Genomic DNA, 23923 nt, shown 5'->3' on the forward strand with positions numbered 1-23923 from the left:
TAACAGACCGCACCTGCCATGTGAACGCCGGCAACAAACTAGCAACACGCACCACGCATAATGACAAAAAGCGCAGACATATGTCTCCTTAACCAGGGACCCCGAAGAGACGCGACTGACGCCCTCGCTCTATGCGCCGGCCTGTATCTGCTGATCTCGGCCTCCTCTCACCAGTCATGGGCGCACACTTCTGTCATACTGGAACAGTCCCAGCGCATTGTGCTGTCTGATGACAAACTGTCCAGCAGCACCACGCTCCACTGTTTACAGCGCTTAGAGGGGGCAAAAATCTTTAGCAGTAATCAGAGCTGCCCTTTGGTCAGAGAGCGCCCTGGGCATAACTTCGTTTGGCACCCCCACACTCGCACTCTGCCTATGGTTTGACATTTGTGTAGGAGTGGGAGGGAAGTGGGGCCAGACTCAGGAGCGTCATGAAAACAAAAACAAACAAAAAGCAGCCAAGGACCCAACAGACTTCTCTACAAGTGTTTAAATTCACTTTTCTTTGGACGCAAGTCAGATCAATTCTGCTGTGGGAGCTCCAGCACCTCTGATGGTCGGCGCCCTGGGCGTCCGCCCAATGCGCACTTGTAAAAGACCTTAAGCACTGTGGAAAAACAAGTTATTATCATTCTGATAAAGGCGGCAGAGCGTCGAGCCTGCGCAAACTTTCCCATGATGACATTCGAAGCATAACGCTTTTTATTAAGCGACAGCCATGGTGGCCCAGCCATGCTGCACCCGCCTCTCTTGAGACCTGCAGACCTGCATCCCGGAGCTGTCTTCACAGAAATGTTCATTTCTTTAAAGAACCGGACGATTTCCTACTACAGACAGCACAGCACTACATGAGCTCTGCACCATCACACACGTTGTCTCGCAAGAGAGCACTGCAGCACCGGGTCATACTTCAAACAAGCATTGGCATAGCCAATAGGCCTATTTCCCATAAAAAGGGAACAAATCAAAATTACTTAAAACACTAATAATTCAGTAACAAAACAAGTTTACCACCACAACCGGCCTTCGCACACAGAGTTTGCCTCTCTTCCTTTCAAAGAAATGCACACACACACACGTGCCGTCCTGACTTAATCTTCATTAGAAAAGGACATCAAACACACCTGGCTCTACCACTCCCCATCACACATAGGTGCTCCCACCACGCACCCTCATAAACACTCGGGCCACTTCTCAATCAAACGTTTCTCCTTTTTGCTCACAGGTTCTCCCTCTCACTACACATAATGTTATGCTGTGTCGACTGTACATCTCTGCCATTGTGTCTATATATACATATTTTTCTCTCTCTCTCTCTCTCTCTCTCAATACGCTGTCACCAAACACTATGAACACCTCGGGAAAGTTTGGGAAGTCACCCCCAACTTTGAAACCACTTGCTGTTTCAGAGTGTGTGCTGTACACATGGCAATACCTTGACACAGCGGACTGTTGCAAGGAATGCTTTGAGCCTCGGAGGCTGACAGACCTCAGTCTCTGCATTAGTTCACCCCGTCTTGGTGCTGCATGAAAACAGGGTGCCCACTGTCCAGCATGAAGTGAGACATTGTGATCGGGGCTGGAGATGCTATTAAGCAATCTGCTTAGAACATTGTGATTCATTTATGGCATTAAACATAAAGGAGCACTGGCAACGCTGATAAAATGGATTTAATTTTGAGTAGTGACTAAAACTTTAAAAAAGCCTGCAGTACTGAAACAAGCATTTGCAATGCAATAGGTCTCGCATTTGCAAAAGTTTAAGCTATTGGCATTGTTCATGACAATGCCTTTTTTAATCTATTTTATAAAACAAACACATAAATAAATGCCATTATCATTTACAAAGCCAATAGCTAGTGTTGCATTATTATTAGCAATGCCAACTGCTCACACTTTTATAATGCGAGACCTATTGCATTGCAAATGCTTGGTTTTTTTTGAGTAGCAGGACGATGAAGAGTCTGCTTATCTGGACTCGAAACCAGTTATGCACAAATCACTGCAGCCTGCAATCTGTACTGTGGGCATCGAGGGGCGCTAACAGCAGCGCCACCTCGCTCCTGACCTCACCGCAGCTGCCCCTAACCCTGGGCCGACCAAGCAGAACGTAGCCTGCTGTCCTACTCCCCCCCCCCCCCATAGCGGCCAAGGTTTGGTTGGCTTATGTGCGACATTCCCATGTGTGCAGTGCATTTATGTGTGACATTTCAAGGCTCATGAGTGACTCTTTATTGCGAGTGAATTAAACCCTTTAGTTACAGGTGGTGGTTTAAAGGGGACTCAAAGGAACTGCAATAGCGTGAAACCATCAATCATTTGATGGTGATAGTTGCCTATCAGACCTGATACTGTAAACCACAGAGGATTTACAAGCTGAACATGGGAGCCTTCACTGTTCCTACCCAGTCTCCCCCTCCTTGGCACTCGCTCCTTTCATTCCTTGTTTTCTTTCTCTCTCCCCCTCAAGTCCACACTGTGTTGTCTCATTCTTTACTTCCCTTGACCTCCTCCTCCCTTTCTGGCTCCTCCCCCTCCTTCATTTGTCTACTCATTTCCTAATCTTCCCTTCTCCTTTTGTCTGTTTTCAACTCTTTCATCCAACCTTTGTCTGTCTCATTCTCTCTCCTCCAGTTGTCTCTCTCTTCTAACTCTTCCCTGTTATCTCTCTCCTTCCCTCTAACTTTTTCATCTCCTCCCTTTCTTTAGCTCAGATCTCCAACAATCCTTTGTCTCTCACCTTTCCTCCTCCATTTTGCCCTTCTTCCTTTGACACCACTTTTCTCCTTTCTCTCACTCCATCACTCTCCTAAATCATGGTGACTCCAGTGCATATTTAGTGCTCATGCCACTTTTTGTTTTAAAGGGTGTCAGTTAGTTAAAGTTTTGTTTCCAAACAGTTCTTTATCATGTATGACACCTTATTCTAGTTCTGACTCCTTAGGCTACATAATGTTGCATTTTGTAAGTCATAGATTCACTGTTCAAGTTTGGCATTCAACTGTACATGTCCAGGTGCACACGCTTTTAAGCAATGCCATCAGAAACAAGGAAAGAACAATGCCGAGAGGAGGAATGACTGTTCTAAATCATGACATACAATCCAGTAGAAAACCGAGCTCACTACAGCCTGTCCAAGGCGTAGAGAGGGAAATAAACTATGACCGCTTTGGTGTCTGTTGGGACTTCCATGAACTCGAAAGACATAATGTGTGCTATGAGACTTGTAGCGAAACCAATATGATTATAGAAGTGTGTGAACCCTGAGCTTCTCCCTTCATAAGAAGTGTAAAAACAACCCCGGTTTGATTGCTTAATTGTACTGTTGTACACAATCACTTGTTCGTAGCAGCGGTTGAGCACAGCAGTGAGCTTGGAGATTGCGACCACTTCTAGTGCAATGGATGAGTTGTCAGAACTTGATATATAGAATTTTATGCTAATACTTAGTTAAGGTTGTAAAAAATGTTGATCTTTTTAAAATGTACATACAGCTGGTTAAAAAAATCACGAATTGTCAGATGGCTGTAAATAGAACCAGCTTAGTTTACGGTGGAAATGCAGGCACACGCTCAGCGGAGTGGTGGTAGTGAATACATAGCTTTTATGCAGATTTAACCCCCAGCCTAAGCAGGTCTCTAGACGGTCTGTATCCTAATTCATAACTCTTTTCAAGACTCATGGCAGTCCTAGATTGCTCATGAAATTGTGCATTTGGCAGAAAACAAACAGGCAAGGAAGATGCTACCTGCTGCCTGCAGCACAAGAAGGATGATGAGACCCAAGGGTGTCATGACTGTGAACCACGGCCGTGACGAGTCTCCGGCAGACGGTCCCACTTACTGTCAGCTCAGCCTGAGGAGAGTGCGCTACTTACAGGCTGACGCTGTAAACTTAAACAGATTTCCAAAAAGGTTGAGTGTCCAGCAGCCGGGTCAGTCATGATGAGAGGGGTTCCCCTCTGGCTACACAGGTGGGCCCGTGCCCAGTCCTAGCCAAGCACTACATTTGTAGGGGGGGGGGGTGCGGACGGGCGGAGGGAGGGTGCGGACGGGCGTGCCCCAGGGCAGGACTGGTCGTGTGAACCAGTACCGGCTGGCCCGGCCCTTGCTGCTTGACAATCTAGCATCCCCAAAAGGAGGGAGCGGAGTCAGCCGGGAACCGGCGAATCAAAAAATACCTCTGTCCGTGTTTCCCATAAGAGTGGTGATAATGGGGCTTAGAACCGGGGCCTGATCCATCAACGCATGCGCTCCCCCACTGAGCTGCGATCCTGGCGTTGCTTCGGTCGTGAGCAAGTCCGGACCCCACCCCCGACCTGTGAGCACAGACACTCAGAACTGTGAGACTGCAAGACAGACTATCCTGTCCAAGCCACAGATCCGAGAAGGCACAGGAGTCTCCCACAGCTTAGCGAAGGCACCCCCCACCTGGTCGTTCCACCCGGATCCCACAAACTTAGACCACACCAATTTCACTTTATGGCAGAATTGAGGCCGCAGTTTATTAGGCAGTTTAAACTTACAAGCGATCCTTCCACCTGCGTTACTTCAATTTATTTGAAAGCATGTGACCTCTGTGCCATAGCCAGAAGCACTGTGCCCTACATTCAGTGCCGGCCATCATTCATTTCCCCGGTGCAACCACACATTTCGTTCCGGGTAAGCGTCTGCTTCCAACCCGACCGGGTGACCTTTCACTTCCGGTGCCCCACACATTCCATTCCGGGTAAGCTTCTGCTTCCAACCCGACCGGGTGACCTTTTCACTTCTGGTGCAACCACCTTTGCTTCCGGGTAAGCATCTGCTTCCAACCCGACCGGGTGACCCTTTCACTTCCTGTAGGTACCACCATGTATTTCCTTCCGGGTAAGCACCTGCTTCCAACCTGACCATGTGACCTTACCCATCCGGTGCCATCACGCCTCCTAACTTCTTCCGGGCCACAGGCTCCGCCCTTGACTATTTTCTTCCGGTTCAACCTCCAAGGCCATTGCGGTAGCTTGCCAGTGCCCCCTGAGTCCTGACTGTTAGCTGTTTGTGGCTTGTTCTAGTTCGGCAGATGGTAAGTTTAAGTAGGATCGCTTTGTAAGTACCGCCAAGCCTTTCTGGGAGCTTTCATTGCTAGGAAGGGCCCCCCCGCCGCAACTGCGCCTCAATTCTTCTAATACCCTACAACGGTTTGTATTAAATATTGCCCATATGCTCCGAAGAACATTTGGCCTGACTTTTTTCTTTTTTTTTTTTTTAACTTTATAGCTCCCTTCTTGGGATGGAGCCCCTGCCAGGGACCTCCAGGGAATAATCTCAGAGTAACCCACTTTGTGTATTACATGCTGCACTGTGCCTTACCTTCAGTGCAGCTCTCCTTGCACTGGTGACCTATTGCCTGGGGACGCAACCCTTCGCTTTCACTCCGGGCAAGCTTCTGCTTCCAGCCTGACCGGGTAACCTTTTACTTCCGGTTGCCAAGCACTCCTTGGGTAAGCGTCTGCTTCCAACCCAACTGGATGACCCTTTGCCTTCCGGTGCCCACACACTCCCGGGTAACCAGCCGGATCCCACCCGGCCGGGTGACCTTTCACTTCTGGTGTCCACACATTTCCTTCCAGGTAAGCGTTTGTTCCCAGCCCAATCCTGTGCTTCTTCCGTTCCGGTGCCCACCCTCTTTATTACCTGGGCAAGCCAATGTGCTTCCCGCCCACCAAACCTCGTTGACTGTTCCTCCACCCCTCTCTGCGAAGGTGATCCGGCAACCGTTACCCCACTTCTTCCATGCCGCAGGGAAGTTGTCCCCTACCAAGAGTCAATGATCACAACATTAGCATTTGTTGACCAGGTGCGGCACGTTTTAATCTTTAAAGCAGTGCACCCTTGACCATTAAAAGCACAATGCTGAATTCCCCCTTAATTGCCACCAGCTCGGTCTGTAGCCCTTGAAAGGTCACAGTATTTGATCACCCCAATACCGCTCTGCACTCTGTGAAGTAGAACAAAAACACAGCAATGGTTACTAACACTCTTAGGAATTACGTTAATAAACCGCTTAAGCATTACATTTTTTAATAACTTTTTGCACCAATGTCCACCAAAGTTCCCCTTGAGCTTCTGGCATCCCATATTTCTGGGTGAGGATGTATTCTAGTAAAGGACCCCCGCCTGTTATTACTTGTACACAACCGGGAGCCTAACTGGGCAATAATGGCTGTCCACCTCTATGCTATATACACTTATTCAGGGTCACCTGCTAATTTTGATCTGCTTTATATGGTTTAATGAGAAGGCTATGTTGTCCGGTCTGAATTAGCTATACCTAACAAACAAAAAGGAGGGGGGTTCAGTTTCCTTTTTTTTTGGTATTGTACCATTCCGCTTTACATTGCATACTCCTGCCCGTGGATCCTTTGAGATGCAGGACCTATATTTACTTGCAACCTTGGCCCACACCATGTCTTTCTTTTGCTTATTTATTTGTTTATACTCCCTTCTGTATTGCAGTTGGCCTGAAACTTTAACGTTGCATAGGCGACTCGACCATACATCTCATGTTGGTGCCTTGAGTTTTGGGAAGCACAAGTATTCAATCCATAAATTGACAACTGCTGTTGCTTAGATTTCCCTTTATTATCATTTTTTTTTTCTTTTTTTTTTAACATATGTCCCAAAGCTCACAGCAACCACCTCAGCGCCCTCCACCTGCAGTGTACCGTCACTGTGCACTGGTGCTAGAACGGCACCTATGCCTTTGCAACTGGGCACTCCCCATGCACCTGAAAAGGGGGGGGCACCATGGCAACGCACGATATGCTTGTTGCCCCTCTCACCTAACCAACTGCAGTGAGCTACCAAGCGATGTCCAAGAAAATAAAATATCGCGCCCGTGTTACTGTGGTCTTTTCCATAAGTGGTAGGTCCCTACCATTACTTAATGATAACCCCATTTTGAGGACATGCGCGCCTGTGTGCCACCAAAGACTCATTCCAACTACCTCAGTTCCCTCCAACTGCGGTGTGCCCTTCTTGCATGTTCCCATCTGTTACGGTGCACTGGCGTTCGAACAAATACCTATATCTAGTCCTGCCTATCGCGGAGCACGTCTGTGAGACGTGAGAGCGCCATGCACACCGACACCAAACATGCCATGGCTGCTGCAACACCCGATACATATCCGATCCCTCCTCCAATGCTGGACATCTCCCCACCCGGGCCCTTTAGCCCCCCCTAGGCCAGCCAGCAAGAGCCCCTGTGGTAGGCAGGAGGCTGGCAGAGTACTCTCCCTGCCATGATCCCCTCCACCCCATTCGCCACGACCCTTGTGCGTGCCTTTCATGTCACCCCCAACACTAATCTATACCATCACCACCTATAGTATCCTTCTGTGTGTACTCTTGCTGTGTTTGTGTTCACTCCACGTCCTATACTTCTGTATGTGTAACTCAGATGCTGCTTCCTTACCAATGACGTGTATTATTCCCCACCCCTCCCCCCGGCCCATCCGGCATTGGTGTAGGCGCGCTGGGGAAAGGGGAAGGAGGCGCTAGGAGTTTCGCTTCTCCCGCACCCCTCCCACCCCAAACCCCCGGGGATGTGCCTTGCCCGCCTACTCCGAGGCCAGAGGGGCTAGTAATCATTGGTATTCCTTCTAAGTTCAGCGTCTTACTATAATCTGTGATATGGAACTTGGAGCCGGACTCTAGTAACTATAACTATCCATCTATACGGCTCTGCTGCCGTTCCTAATAAATACCCTATTCATAGCCTTGGGGAAATGCTTCTAGGTCACTGCATTGCAACTTATATATTAGTCGATATCCTGTCCTCCAAAGGGACGATGCGTAGGCGACCATGAAACATGGCTTCCCCCATTACTGCAGGTATCATTGGCTCCCATGGTGCAACTTTCCTGCTTTTAAAAAAAAAAAAAATGTTTATATAACTTACTTTTGTTCTAGACCCCGACCCCTTATGCTCGTCCCAGAGCCGTAGCCCAGTCAGCTCAGTCACCTCCGTAGCTCAGCCACTACTGACCCCACTTTTGCTCAGTTTACACAGCCCCTTCTCCATCCAAATAAACTGCTCCTTTACTTATGATCTAAATTAGAACTAACATATTAGCCTTCTTATTCGCACCACCTGTACCCAGACTTTGTCGCACAAGCCCTTGTCAACCGTACAGCAGAGTTTCGCCGTTGTCCCCTACCGGCACCCCCCTAGTGTTGTACCCCATGTCTATTGTTGGTAGCATTAATCCCACTGTAATATACCACCTGTACCCAATCTCTGCTGCACAACCATTGTGCGCCGTACATTCCTTAAGTTGTTAACCCACACACATGTAGCACTACTTCTCAGCGTGTGACCTACAAAAATTGCTTCACCCTCTTCACTGACCCCTAACCAAATCCCTGCCATCCTTGTACTCCCCCCTCCCCCCCCCCCCTTTGATGCTATGAAAACAAACCACAAAACATAGTTTGGCAGTGGTGGTAAATCCCTACTGAATTCCTGTTTCTTAAATCAGAAACTCGTTTCATATTGTTATGTTTGAGTACTACAATTTCTATTACTAAGTATACAAAGTGATCGATGGAATGCTTAAATTCATTAATTTGTCGGACCGTAACCCAAACTCATTGTTTTACTCACCCTGCTACCTCAGTAGTTTGGACCCAGGTCCTCCCTAACCACAACACCCCCCCCCCCATCTTCTTGCATGCCATGAACCCCCCTAATATGTAGCTCTGTCATTTCCTGCCTGCTAGCTAACGATGCAGTGACCACGGTTCAATTTGAACATGGGTAGTGAGACTTCAACGCGAAAAACACTTTCTGTGAAAGAAACGTACTGCCCTTACTTCTGCAATGATGGGCTGTAAAACAGAGTAAACCTGCCTTTAGTGTGATAAGCCTTTCTATTGACAGTGGGTTTTGATGAAGAGGAGTATTACGTCATGTTGTCACTCCTTCCTCCCTGCCTTTCAAATAAGGAAATGCTGATCATTCAGCGGCAAGCCTGCAGTGTGTACATCAACTTAAGGGCCTACTACACCAGCTCATTCGAACTCTGAGTATGCTCCTGCCTTTCCAATTATAAGGCAAGGAAATAGTTTCTCACAGGCGCCAACCCTGCACTGCACAGACACGCCGTGAAGGACCGCCCCCTGGACTGTAGGCAGTAACCACCCTCGTCTCCTTATCTGATGGTCTGTGAGGAGTCTATCTTCCAACGGTGAGCATTCTGCCAGCTATGTACCCGGTGCGATCGCGGCCATTAGTGCGTGTCTGATTTGTAGGTAGCTAAATTTTCCAGTGTTGGCCTGATCATATGTACTCTGTAATTGAGCAAACGTCATTATCTCCCCTTTCTTCCAGAGATCTCCGACCCCCGATATTCCTATCAGATCCCATTGTCGAAACCCCTTAATATTGCGCATCATACCCAGTCTTTTTGTGTCCCATAATGGCATGGTTTGTGTTATCTTTCCCTCCCATCCTAGCGCTCGTTGTGCCTCAAACCAAACTTGTATAGTGTGTGCCGTCGGGGCCCGTGAGGTTACGTCTCCTAATCTTATTATACAATGCCCCCATAACCCCTACAGCACCCAGCAGATGTCCATCCACACGATATGCTGGGTCGTCACAAGGTACGTGAAGCCATTGGTTTATAACCATGAGCTGTGAGGCTCAATAGTATATTTTGATGTTGGGGAAGGCGATAACACCATCATACCAGCTTCTTGTATATTTATGCAGTGCTATCCGTGATGTTTTCCCATCCCATAACAGAATGGTCACTTCTGCGTTTATTGCGGTAAAGTATGTGGGGGAGACTGGGAAGGGCGTGTTTTGCAGTACGTATAGGACTCTAGGGAGCGCCATCATTTTGAGGAGGGCCGCTCTTCCCAGCAGCGTCAGTGGTAGGGAGCGCCAATGCTTGACGTCACATCGAAACCGTGTTGGGAGTTGTGTAAGATTTACGGCGATGAATTGTGTTCTGTCAGCTGTTACATTTATCCCTAAATACTTGAAACCACTCTCCGCTATCTTTATCACATGCCCCCCTTGGAGGCCGTAGTGGGGAACCCTGGAATACATAGGGGTGTGACTTTTGCCCAATTGATGGTATACCCGGTGGCCCGCCCATATGACTTACATATATCTAGGAGACAATTAATCATGCATGCCAGAGATGCTAAGTACAACAGGATATCATCCGCGTATAGGGAGATGCGGTCTTCCCATCCTATTGCCCATTTCAAGCCACAGATAACCTGTTCTTGGCGTATCCAGGCCGCCAATTGTTCTAACACCAGCTCAACAGAAGTGGTGAAAGGGGGGGCATCCTTGTCGTGTCCCCCTCCCCAGCGGAAAGGCGGTCGATCTATGGCCGGTCACACGACCTGCGCCAGTGGTTGTGTATACAGCAGCTTGATACAGGCGCAAATCTTGGGACCAAATCCCAGGTGTCGAAGAATTGCAAATAGGAAGGGCCATTCTACCAAGTCAAAACGCAGTTCTAGCATCCAGTGATAGAATGACGGCCTCTTCTTCTATAGTGGAGCGGCGCGCGATGACACCATGTAGCCGCCGCACATTAAGAGCGGTATTGCTCTTTGGCATAAATTCGTATTGGTCCGGGTGTATTACTGTGGCTAGGTACGGCTGCAGCCTTGTTGCCAACACTTTTGTCAGGATCTTTGCCTCGGCATTAATCAAAGAGATCGGTCTATAGGATATGCATTTGTGTGGTGGTTTGTTGGGTTTATGAATGGCCACTATAGTGGCTAGTCTCTGATCTCTGGGTAGGATCCCTTTCTCTAAACTGTCAGTGTACCTGTTTAGTAAGTGTGGTACTATCTGCGTTGTTGCTTTTATATAGCTCAACCGGAATTCTGTTTGGCCCCCATTGCTTTCCCTGTGTGAAGTGTGGCTATCGCAAATGTTAGTTCTTCAGGAGCCAAATCTTTTCCGAGGGCTGCAACCGGTGCCAGTGAGGGCATAGATATATCCTCGAGGAAGTCCATATTGAACCCGTGAACGTTTTTGTATTGCCCTAGCCAGTGAGCAATATTAGCTTCCCGTGCCTTTATCCCCATAACCTTTTACATTTCACCTTTAGTTGTGTGACTTGTGTTCCCACTATCTTTCGGCAGCTTGCGCCTCTTTATTCTCCATATGCACGCAAAATGTGCTGTATTATACCGCATAAATAGTATATATATATATATTTTTTTTTTTTTTTGCCGCACCATTTTCAACCCTGCTGCATACTGTAGCCCAAACCATAGTTGCTGCTTATTTATGTTATGCAACTAACAACTACTGACAAAGCCAATATACCCGACTTATTTTCAGTATGCTGCTACTTCTTGTATCATCTCTTGATGCAATGACTGAAACAGCAAAGTACAGGTCATGCGCCACACTATGCTAAGCACCCACTTTTGTGCACGTAATTTAAGCCATGCCCTTTATTATATTAGCCACGCAGCAGTTTTCGCTGCTGTACTATCCCTCACATTTAAGAAATGAAGGCGTTATCTGGGACTGTTTGGGCAGGACTATGGTATGGCAAGTTCGTGGTGGTCTTGTCTTTGTAAATGCAGGAGAGCTAATAAACTCCCATGGAAAGAGGGGATACACAAAGACAGGCTGGCTGTGAGGACGGGAGAGGCAGCCTGTGAGGTAGGGCGCCACTTGCAAGGAACAGAGGGCATGTGTGTCACCACCAGCTGCCGCCTGCATGCACATGCCACCGCCCTGGTGTGCCCACGGGCACCCTAACCACCATCTCCCCCATATTGTGCCTACACGTAGAGAGGTAACAAGTGGATGCTGAACTATCAGCAGGGGTGACAAAAGAAAAGGAGAACGGGGAAAGGGACATTGCCTAACTTGTGTTGATATTGCCCTGGCCCCCCGTAACCCCAGATCCGGAGATGCCCACGTCGGCAGGTCTGGAAAGCTGAGCCTGGCGATCGGCAAAACCCAATTGCTCCAGTCACTCTACCAGTAGTGTAATGAAACTTGAAGGGGCCCCCCTGCAAAGATCATGGAGGGGGGGGGCCTTATGCTCCAACCCAGGCAGGAGCTCTGGGGCTAGCCACCCATGCACGGTGCCACAGTGGGTCCCCTGCAGCTCGGGCCCCCCGCTCCACGGGGGCTGAGGGAGCTATTGTTCCGCCACTGTTTCCTATACACTGACATACATATTAGTCATTGTCTCTATGTGTGTGTGATGTAAAGTGCTCCGACACCCTCCACTGGTATGAGAGGCAATATAAAAGAAATGAAATACATGTGAGAGAGGGGTATTGGCCAGATATGGGGCACTCTTTGAAGGTGATAGTGAGGGAATCATTGAAAGGCCCCAATAAACATTGTTGTAACCTGGTGCACTGTAATGTCACCATTTACTATGCTGTAAACGCTAATACAATTTAATGTATAATTAAAAACGTGTTGTAGAATGCACCATTTTTTTACATTTTCTTTGGAGGTGAACTCAAGCCCCCCGGTCCTTCCCCTCCCCCCTCCCCCCCCCCCAACTCCCCTTGTAGTGGCCAGGCTTGCTATGAGGCATACAGGGGCTAATCTGACCAAATTTGCCAGGCCTCCTTTGGGTACCTGCTGATACCCCTTGTGACTACTATATGGCGTCAATTGCAACGACACATGGCAGATACTGGGACTTGTGGGGCAATCTCCTGACTGAGCAACATGACCATCGGTGCTGCTCTATCTTTATAGGTAAACTGGATCTTGCATCGAACGAGATCTCTTTCCAGACCCCTGCCCCCTTCAGCGACGGGTCCATTCATTTTAAATAAAAGGGTGAGGTGTCTGCTTTGAATGTGAAGATATCCCTCTTGCCCTCAAGATGTGTGTACCTTTTTTTTTTTTTAATGGGCGTCTGATAATACAGTTTTGCTCTACTATAAGTAACAGGAGATAATAGTAAACTAAATACTTGGCATTCATTTTTTCGACTTTGGAGCAATGAATAATTAGTTTTCCCCTATCGACCTTGAAACCTGGCTCTATACCATTGCAGGCTCACACACACGCACACTTCAGCAGCGCGTGATTTGTTCGCGGAAGTGTATTGCACACACCTCGACGCTTGTTCTTTCTCCGTCAGGAGCACGCGCCTCCCTCCCGGCCCCTTGTGCGGCGCTCGTGTTTTGGCATTTTTGCGTGTGCTTTTAAAGAAGGTTAATTAGTCTTATCCTTATCCTGAAAAGCAATAGATGATCCGGCACGTCGGTTCATAGTGTTAATTTACTGTCCCATTCTGGAGCCCGGGCATGACCCATCCCGCCCACCCCTCCCTCCCCCAAATTCCTCCTCCTGGACGCCATCCGTCTGCCCCCAGAACCCACAAACCAAGAGCACCATGCCTGCCCCTTTTCCACCCTCTTGCATAAGTGAAGGCGCTCCGGACCCAGTCCCCCGAGAGCCCTGTAGGGATCGAGAGCACCATTTATTTAGTGCATTTTTTATAAAGCGCGGACATTACCCATAGGTGTCAGAGCGCTCTTTCGCTGGCAAAGGCACTCCAGCCCCCGGCCCGAGTCTCCTGCGCGGACCCTTGAGAGTCCTCAGCGGAGCAGGGCTACACCGCTGTTCTGCCGCGTTCGTGGGCAGAGCCCAACCACCGCCTCATTCATCCTGAATGCGCCCTGGCCCTGCCAGCCTCTGCACCTGCTTCCTCTCCCATATTAGTGCATAACCTACCACTAAATGTCTTGTAACATCCTTATACACTCCATTCATTCATTTTCAGAAACCCCCAGTTGAGCGTGGGGGAATAAGGAGGGGGGGGGGGGCAGGGCCTGCATACTTTGCGCACACACTGCCTGCCCCCCCACGCCCATTCACGCCTATTGTCCCCCCCATAAGAAGGTGACCAGCAGCTCTGCATCCCTGCACCAAAAAACCCCCAGGGTCGGACACACGTCCCTCTCCACGCAGCCCCGCCTCCCCCGCATCTATCTCTCCTTGTGCAGTCTCCCCCGTGCCTCACTGGTGTCCCTGATCAAAGAAGCAACAAACAGCCGCTGGGGCACAAAACACCCCCACCCTGCCTCAGCTGAAACACGACGGCCCGCTATATACCAACTCTCAACTGCCAGCTGCCCGTGCCTCCTCAGTGCCTCGCACCTTAAGGCTCCCCCATGCTCGTGCTCCACCATCATGTCGGACCGCCGCCCTCCCATAGGTCTGCCCCTATCTGCGTGCCTCCCAAATGGGCTGCCCCTGCATTACCTCCTCGTCCAGTCTTCCTCGCCACAGTATTCACCAATGAGCCTCCGGCTCCACACAGAACTCCAAGTAACTTAAAAGAGCAGCGCTCTAGTCTCCCCTCCCTCCTCCAACATGGCCCCCAGTGGCTTCAGCCAATCCCATAAAGGGATACAAACCAGCCAGCCCGATCTGTTCTTTTTTTCTGCACTTCTCCGAGTGCTGCGTTGCCTGTGTTGACCGGTGGTGTCCTCAGGTGAGTGGGGCTGGGTTCCTGCTTCAGCGGTCCCGTTATGCCCTTGGGTATTTAGTTTGGGGGTAGTAGTTCGATTAAATGGTGTGTTGTACCTCCTGCTACTGCCTTTTACGCCGCTGGTCCTGCTCTAGCGGACTTTCAGCGGCGTTCGTCTTGTTTGTTTGTTGGCCTGTGTCGTTCGGTGAAACTGACGATCACTAGTGGTCTGCTTCATTTCCCGGCCGCGCGTCCTGCTCAGCGGACGTAGCGCGGCCGGATGCCTTTGATCTGGGGGCCCGAGGCTCCCGGTCTCATTGCTTACCTGCTGTTCCTGTAGCGTGTGCGTGCTGTGGGGGCGGGTGGCTCCCGTGGGCGTTTCTTTCACGGCTTCTTCGTGGTGTGTTCCTTGTTCACCTCTGCCTCGGTCCTCGCTGGCTGGGTATGTGACCATGCGCGAGGCTGTTTCTCCTCCCTTTATGGTTGGTTGGTCCGGTTACGGGTTCTGGCTGGTTTGGTTACCTAGCAACCCCGGGGCCTTTTAAGCCAGGCGTGTTGTCTTCTCCTCTGCCTGTGTTCTCTTCGTGCGTTCACTGGTGTGTTGCTGTCATGGAGAGTGGTGATGTTCCTGATTCTGCTCCTGAGGCTTCTGGTTCTGGTGTCCAGATACCGTCTATGGCTGTGTTACAGCAGCTGATCAATTCTGCTGTTGCTGCTGCTCTGCAAAGTCAGACGCCTGTTCCTCCTGCTAAGCGGGCTAAGGTGGAGGTAGCTGCGGCTGCTGATTCTGACGTTGAGGAGGATGTTGATGTCAGAGGTCGTTTTGTGCAGGGTGCCGACCTGAAGGAGGTGCTGGGTCACATTAGAGAGAACTTGGTGTTTCCTACTTCTGTGGTTCCTCTGGATGACGATCTCTTTGCGCAATACCAGCGTCCTGCGCCTGATTCTTTGCCTTTACACTCTTCGGTCTTGAAGGTCCTGGAGAATGAATGGAAAGATGTGGACAGAGGCTCCTTTCCACGCTTTTTGAGTAAGCGATACCCGCTGCAGGACTTTGATGTGAAGTTCCCTTCTTCGGTGAAGGTTGATTCATTGTTGGCCAGCATGGTGTCTCATGGTACTGTGGTGTCTGAGGATTCTTCTCCTGCTGACCCGGTTGACCGTAAAGTGGATGGTGCGGTGAAACGCACTTTTGCGGCTGCTAATTTCTCTATCAGGGCGGCTGCCTATGCATCTTACACTATACAATCCTTGCTGAAGGATTTTCAGTCCCTGTCTGAATTGATGGACCAAGGGGAGGATGTTTCTTCTACCCTGGCGATGATGGAGCAACAGGTTCGGTTGCTTTCGGATGTCTCCTTTGACTCTTTAGGGGCTGCGGCTTCCGCAGCTGGGTCTTCGGTGGCTGCGAGGCGTCAGTTGTGGCTTCGTTCGTGGAAGGCTGATGCTGCGCAGAAAAATCTCCTGATGAAGATTCCTTTTTCTGGGGTTAAACTTTTTGGGTCACTGATGGATGACATGGTTAAGAAAACGGCGGAGGACCGTAAGCTGCTGGCTCCTGAGCGAGCGGGTCACTTCCGTTCCTTTGGTTCTCAGAGAGCTTTTGGCCCTTCTCGGAGGGGTCGTGCTGGTCAGCCCTTTCGGGGGAGGGGGCGTGGCCGGGGTGCTCCTTCCTTTGGTAAGACCCGGTTCTCCGGTTCCTCTTCCTCCTCCACTCCTGCACCTAAGTCGTGACTGGATCGCTCCTGGTATGGGTCCGGTTGGGGGTCGCCTCCGTTTCTTCCTGGAGTCTTGGAGACGGTCTGTTTCGGACAAATGGGTGCTGCAGGTGGTTTCAGAGGGTTTGCGGATTGGGTTTATCCTGACTCCCCCAGACTGTTTCAGGGCTACTCCTTGTCCCAGAGATCCTGTAAGGAGATTGGCGCTTTTGGACGGCGTCGACTCACTGGTGGTCAAGGGTGCGGTGGTTCCTGTTCCCATCGATCAGTTGGGGCTGGGCGTGTATTCCATCCTGTTCCTGGTGTCGAAGCGCACTGGAGATCTTCGCCCTGTGATGGACCTGAAGTGGGTGAATACTTACATCCCTCACGAGAAGTTCAAGATGGTTTCCCTTCCGTTGATCCTTCCTCTGATTTCTCGGGGCGACTTCCTTGCATCGATAGACTTGAGGGATGCTTATCTCCATGTCCCGGTTCATCCGGATTCCCAGAAGTTTCTCCGATTTTGCGTGATGGGTCAGCATTACCAATTCCAGGTACTGCCATTTGGACTCTGCTCTGCTCCCAGGGTCTTTACTAAGGTTCTGGCTCCTCTTATTGGCCTATTGCATGGGGAGGGCATTAGTGTGTTTCCTTATCTGGACGACATTTTAATTTCTGCTTCTTCTCTTCCCAAGGCGGAGTTGCATGTCAAGAGGGTGTGCCATGTCCTGGAACGTCATGGGTTCCTCGTGAATGTCCCGAAGTCCTCCCTGGTTCCTGCACAGGAATTGACTTTCATTGGGGCTCTGTTCAGGACTCAGTTGGGTATGGTGTTCCTTCCTCCTCCCAGGATTCTGTCCCTGATGTCTGCTGTTCGTACCCTGTTGGTGGGACTGTCTCATCCTGTGAGCCTATGGCTGAGGGTTCAGGGTCTGATGTCGGCGTCATTGTTGACGGTGCCGTGGGCTCGCCTTCACATGTACCCGGTGGTATCGCACATTTTGTCGCATTGGGACCCCTGTGCCCTAGATATGACTGTTTTGATTCCTATGTCGGAAGAGGTTCGGGTGGTCCTGGGTTGGTGGTTGGTCGACGGTCATCTGTCCAGGGGCCGCCCTTTTCTGATTGTTCCCACCCGCGTGGTCACTACCGATGCCAGCCTGCTGGGGTGGGGTGCTACTCTGGGGGATTCAACGACTCAGGGGGTTTGGCCTCAGTCGGTGGTGTCATGTTCCTCCAACTACAAGGAGCTGAAAGCCGTCCTTCTGGGTTTGTTGGATTTCTCGAGTCTGGTTCAGGGTCACCATGTGCAGGTTCGAACGGACAATCAGGTTGTGATGTCCTATATAAACCATCAGGGAGGGTGCAGAGTTCGCTCCCTCAGTTGCCTCGGCCGTCAGATTTGTGGTTGGGCGGAGTTGAATCTGGAGTCCCTGTCTGCCATTTATCTTCCTGGCACGGAGAACACTGTGGCGGATTGTCTGAGCCGGGTGTTTCCCTCCATGGGCTCTTTGTCCCTGACGCCTGTGATTTTCAGGAGGTTGCGACGGATGTTTGGTTGTCCGATTGTCGACCTCTTTGCTTCCCGGGACAATTTCAAGATCCGTTGCTTTTGCACAATTATGCCTTGCCGGGATGCTTGGAGGGTGGATGCCCTGTCGTTCCCTTGGCCGAAGGGTCTCTTGTATGCCTTTCCTCCTGTTCCCCTGATTCCGGCGGTCTTGCAGAAGATCAAGAGGGAGGGATCCTTTGTGCTTCTCATTGCTCCGGGTTGGGTGCGTCGCCCTTGGTATCCCCTAATGTTGGAATTGGCTGTGTCTCCGGGGTGGGCCTTGCCATTCAGTCCTTACCCTCTGTTGGGCCCTCCTCTTCCTCTGCCTGTGTTCCGGTCCTTGGGTCTGCGGGCCTGGCTCTTGAGAGGGATTCGTTGATGCGAACTGGCTGTTCCTTGGCTGTAGCTGGGGTCATTCAGCAGTCCAGGAGACCTTCTACCCTTAAGTCCTATGCTAAACACTGGGATAATTTTGTTTGTTGGTGTCTGGGTCGCGATCTGTCGGTGGCTTCTTTGGATCCGGCTCGCATTTTGGATTTTTTGAATGATGGGTTTGTGCTAGGCTTGGCCATTTCGACTCTTAGGGCTCAGTGGGCTGCGATTCAGGCGTTCCACGTCCTTCCTTTGATTTCTGTTTCACCTTTGGTTGCTAGACTTTTTAAGTCTCTATCTTTCCAACGCCCCCGTCCTATTATGTGTCCTCCACCTTGGGACCTGCCTTTGGTTTTGCGCTCCTTGCAGTTGGCTCCGTTCGAGCCTTTGGAGTCGGTGGAGTTGAAGTTTTTGACACTCAAGGTGGTGTTTCTTGTGGCGATTGCTTCTGCCAGACGTATGGGGGAGCTGGGTGCATTCCTTCGTTCTGTTCCCTTTTTGTTGGTTTTGCCGGACAGGGTGGTGTTGCGCCCTCATCCTACGTTCATTCCTAAAGTGGGTTCTTATTTTCATAGGTCTTCTGAGGTGGTGCTTCCATGTCTTTGTCCTGATCCTTCCTCGGATGAGGAATCCCTGTTGCACCTCTTGGATGTTCGGCGTGCTTTATTGATATATTTATCGCGCACGTCTTCGTTTTGCAAAGTGGACAACTTGTTTGTCAATTATGGTTTGTCACGTCAGGGTCTGAAACCCTCCCTCTCGACGATCAGTCGCTGGATTAAGGAGGCCATTTTGTTGGCGTATGCTTCGGTTGCTGATGTTCCCTCCCTTCCTGTTCAGGGACGTTCCACCCGCTCTGTTGCTGTGTCTTGGGCCTCCTTCAAAGGGGTGTCCATGGAGGATGTTTGCCGGGCTGCTACTTGGTCTTCTCCTCATACATTCATGTCCCATTACCGCCTCCAGGTTGGGGGTGGGGGTTCTGTTTCATTTGCATCTTCTGTGTTGACTGCGGGGATGCCTTGAGGGGTTGTATTTGATTGCTGTACCTCTGTATATTAAATATAGTTTCACTGCACTTTGCTGTGGTCTTTTCCTTACATGAAGCTGATTGCTTTGGTATCGGCTCATTGGTGAATACTGTGGCGAGGAAGACTGGACGAGGAGGTAATGCCCGGATTACTTACCGGTAATCTTCATTACTCCGAGTCCTAGTCTTCCTCGCCACAGTATAGTTTCCCTTCCCTCCCGGCCCTGGTGGTGGCTTCATGTCTGCGGCTTTGATTATCAGATCGGGCTGGCTGGTTTGTATCCCTTTATGGGATTGGCTGAAGCCACTGGGGGCCATGTTGGAGGAGGGAGGGGAGACTAGAGCGCTGCTCTTTTAAGTTACTTGGAGTTCTGTGTGGAGCCGGAGGCTCATTGGTGAATACTGTGGCGAGGAAGACTAGGACTCGGAGTAATGAAGATTACCGGTAAGTAATCCGGGCAATAACCCCGCTCATTCTCGCACCCCCACCGACCTGCAGGTATCGCAGCGGAGCCTGCCTCCCTCCACCCAGCGCCATGCGCTGCCAACCGGCACCGAACCTTCCCGCCTGGCACCCTCCCCTTGGCTCCCTGACCACCCCCACACCCACCCCTCACCTCGCACAATGCAGCAGCACCTCTCTTCTCCTCTTCTACATAACATTCCCAGGAGAAAGAGGGTGTTGCGACCCGTGCTTCTGCTTTAATACCCCACCACCTCTCGCCAAATTCCTGTCTTAAATTTATGGCTGGGCTGAACCCAGTGTCCGCTTCCCTTACCCCCGCCCTTTCCAGCAGCCCGGGTTCTGCTCCCGGGGGTGGCCTCCACTAAGGGCCCCGGTCCAGCCACAACCCGACCCCCTTTTGGGGTGGGGGGCCGAACCAAGGGGCATAGACGAGGGAAAGACCGGCCTTCCTGCTGCAGGCATTCTCTCGGAAAGGCTGAGGCGCCGGAGCGCTGCATGTTTTCCCATTGAGCTCCACTGTGATTGGCTGTCAGTGTCATGTGCTTTTCAGTACATGTTATACACAGTTCACCATATCCAATTCATTCACATCATTATCCAGTTCATTCAGTACTATATGCAACTCAATGTGATTCATATCCAATTTCAGCGATGCCCATATTCATTTTGACAACATTATTATTTGCTTCACTGTAAGTTATATCAATTTCAAGATTTGCCATATTTAAACCATTTGTAAGGAAAATGTTTAATTCATTTTTAAATTAGCTTTTGTGTTATATCAACTGTATGCAAAACAGTACACTTGCCTGTAGTAAATGACAGCACCTTAACACATGGGACAGCATGTCATTTAATACATTAACAGTCCAGCAGGATCCCTCTTTTCCCAGAACATCTTTTCACACATAAGGATGGCACCTCCAAAGCACAGTGACATTAAATAAAGCTGTAATGGGGCCAAGATGGCGCTTCCGGTACTATTACATTTAGAGCTTTTGTCCAGAAATCAATGTGTATGTACGTTCCCATCATGCCTCCATCCCTCCCCTATTCTGCATGTTTGGCCACATTTTAAACGGGTTTCGATGACATTGATATCATGAGTTTACAATTAAGTTTGCAATGGGCCCCAGATGTTGTTGGGTTGGACACATTGGAGAATAGTGGAAGAGTAGAGTTCCAGCTGGTCATTGTAGTATATCATATCATGCAACCAGGTCCTCACAGTAGGTATGTGATTCCCTACCCCTCATACATGACACACGCCTCTTTGCCAACAGTAGTGCCATCAATGTGAACCGTCACATGGCGCAGCCTTAGTATAGCTCCTAGAACATGAAATACTTTGCCCCAGTAGCCAGCAATCAGTGGGCATGCTCAGGTCAGGTGCAGGAAGCCCACTTATAGCGTGTTACATCTTACACACCTGGAGTGGCCTGTAATTTGTGAGCAATCAGTTTGAGGAGAGTATGGTATGTTCTGTGTAAACATGCTGATGGAGATAGCTCCTCAATTTCGCTACAACAGTAAGGCCACTCCTTATCTGTAATTAGATCTCCCAGGTCCACATCCCACAGCACCTTGGTACTAGGCCTTAGTGTTGAGAGCTCGGCCTGTATGGAGGAGTAGAGCTTGGTTACCAGTTGTCTAGCCATCTGTGCATTTAAGACAGGGGCGCAACTAGACCCAAACTTTGGGGGAGCTAAGACTCCCAGCCAGGGCCAGCTCGAGCACTGGTGGCGGCCGTTACCACAGGCTTTTTTGGTGCTCTCCTCTCCTACAACATCCTTCTCCATACACTCCCACATTACCACTCTCCAACAGTGCACCTCATCTCTCCATAGCCTTTCTCTGATATACATTTCATTTTTTTATAGTGTTACTCACAGTTCACCCACACTCAGTTGTGTGATCTGCATGGTACACATTCTTTGCAGCAGGCACATTAACCCTCTGCGCCACTTTACAGTGAGTCAAAACAGCCACTAGGCAAAAAATACAGCACCCCCACCAGAGTCAACACCAGGTGTGGCTGCACTAGTCGCTTCGCCCTAAAGCCAGTCCTGACCCCAGCAATGGGGCAGGACAAGCATTTCCAGAAATGAGGTTAGAGCTAACCTCTTAGCCATTATGAGGGGTGTTGGAAGGCGGACCCCGAGGAGTCGGTGAGACCACCAAGGGGGGCCCTCTCACTGCACGAAGTAGCCGAGCGCTGCCGAGAAGTCTCCTGAGAGATCCTTCTCCTATCACGTACTAGCACAGTAACACCACCACACCGGACTCAAGGAGGTTGTCTCAAGACAAGCAATTCTTTATCATCAATAAAAGGTTACGAGTTCAATATTTACACGAAGGGATCGAGGGATCCACCAAAAGTCTCAATGTCTCTTTGGAAGGGTAGGGGTAGCGGGACAGTCTTTGGCAGGAATGTGGTACGAGGGTACCTGGGGCCCAGTTCTTATCCTCAAGCTGGAGGACCTCCGATCTCGGAGGGGTCGAGCCGCGACGGCGTCAGCAGAGCTCTGGCGTACAGTTCGTGGAGAGCCGCGATTCAATCAGCAGGGCTCTCAAGATGGTTTCTGCTCAGCTCGAGCCGCGACGTCGTCAGCAGGGCTCCGAGGAAGGTTTCAGCGAGGTTGGGCCGCGACAGCGTCTGCAGGGCTCCGATGTTCCAGGTGGTTCAGAAAGGGTTCACAAGAGGGAGCCGCGACGCAGTCAGCAGGGCTCGTGATGTTTCCGACAAGAGTTGTTCTCCGTAGGGTCAGCCGCGATTCGATCAGCAGGGCTCTCGACTCCGGGATACAACTGCCGAGCTGTGGTGGGGTCGCCCCAGATATAGGTCTGGAGCCCTTTGATGTCCGGACCTATGTGCCCGAGGGGGCGGAGTGGCCGGGTGGAGGTGGCTAGACGCCCAGCAGGAGAGGCGCCAGGCCCATGGGAGTTGCAGGGCGATCACACCTCGAGAGGGGAGGACAGTTGGGGGTCCCATCGATACTGTCCTCTGCCGGGGGCGATGAATGGTTCCTGCGGCACCCCCTGGCCAGTTCGTGGTGCCTCGATGTCGGGGCTTCGCTGGGGTCGAGGCCGGGTTGAGCGGGGTCGCGCCGGCTGGTGCACGGTGTGACGTGGATGCCAACAAGATGGCGGAGCCACGAGGAGTATGCGACCACGTGCAGCTCCGGGTGAAGGGCCTTGGTGCAGTCCAGACGGGTGGCCCGTGACGGCCGGGGCGGGGAACGGCCACAATCCAGGGGGTTAAGGACCACGCCACGAGGCCGGGTCCAACAGGCGTCCCCCCCAGCCGAAGGCATGGAGAGTCACCCATCTCCTTGGGGATTCTCCTCGTCAAGGCGGAAGAAGCGGGACAGGCCGTCGGCGTTGGCGTGGTCATTGCCGGGCCGGTGTTCGACGTCAAAGTCCATCCCTTGTAGCGAGATGGACCATCGCAGCAGCTTGGGGTTCTCGCCCCGCATTCGCATTAACCATTGCAAGGGCCGGTGGTCGGTCTGGACCCGGAAGTGGGCGCCAAAGAGGTAGGGCCGGAGCTTCTTGAGGGCCCACACCACAGCGAAGGCCTCGCGCTCAATAGTGCTCCAGCGTTGCTCCCGGGGCAGTAGTCGCCGGCTGATGAAGGCCACTGGTCGGTCGAGCCCCTTTTCGTCAGTTTGGGAGAGGACGGCCCCGATCCCATACTCGGAGGCGTCCGTCTGTACCACGAACTCCTTCTGGTAGTCCGGGGCCTGCAGCACCGGAGCAGTACACATGGCCGTTTTGAGGGTGTCGAAGGCTGTTTGGCAGCGGGGTGTCCAGTGTACCTTCTTGGGCTGTTTTTTGGACGTTAACTCTGTGAGGGGGCCAACAATGCTCCCATAGTCCCGGATAAACCGCCGGTAGTATCCGGTGAGGCCCAGGAAGGCCCGGACAGCGGTCTGGGTAGTGGGGGGTTCCCAGGTCTGGATGGCATCTATCTTCGCTTGGAGGGGGGCCACCTGCCCGCTCCCCACTTGATGGCCCAGGTAGGTCACGGATCCGTGGCCGATTTGGCATTTGCTGGCCTTGATTGTGAGCCCGGCCCGCTGGAGGGCGGCCAGGACGGCCTTCAGGTGGAGGAGGTGCTCGGCCCAGTGGTTGCTGTACACGGCAATGTCATCTAAGTAGGCCGCGCTGAAGGCCTCAAGCCCGGCCAAAACCTTGTTCACCAGTCTTTGGAAGGTGGCCGGGGCGTTCTTCATTCCGAAGGGCATCACCCGAAAGTGGTAATGCCCATCCGGAGTCGAAAAGGCGGATCTTTCTTGGGCGCCGGGGGTGAGCTGGATTTGCCAGTACC

Source organism: Triturus cristatus, chromosome 7 (genome assembly GCF_964204655.1).
Source record: "Triturus cristatus chromosome 7, aTriCri1.1, whole genome shotgun sequence".
Classification (NCBI taxonomy): Eukaryota; Metazoa; Chordata; class Amphibia; order Caudata; family Salamandridae; genus Triturus; species Triturus cristatus.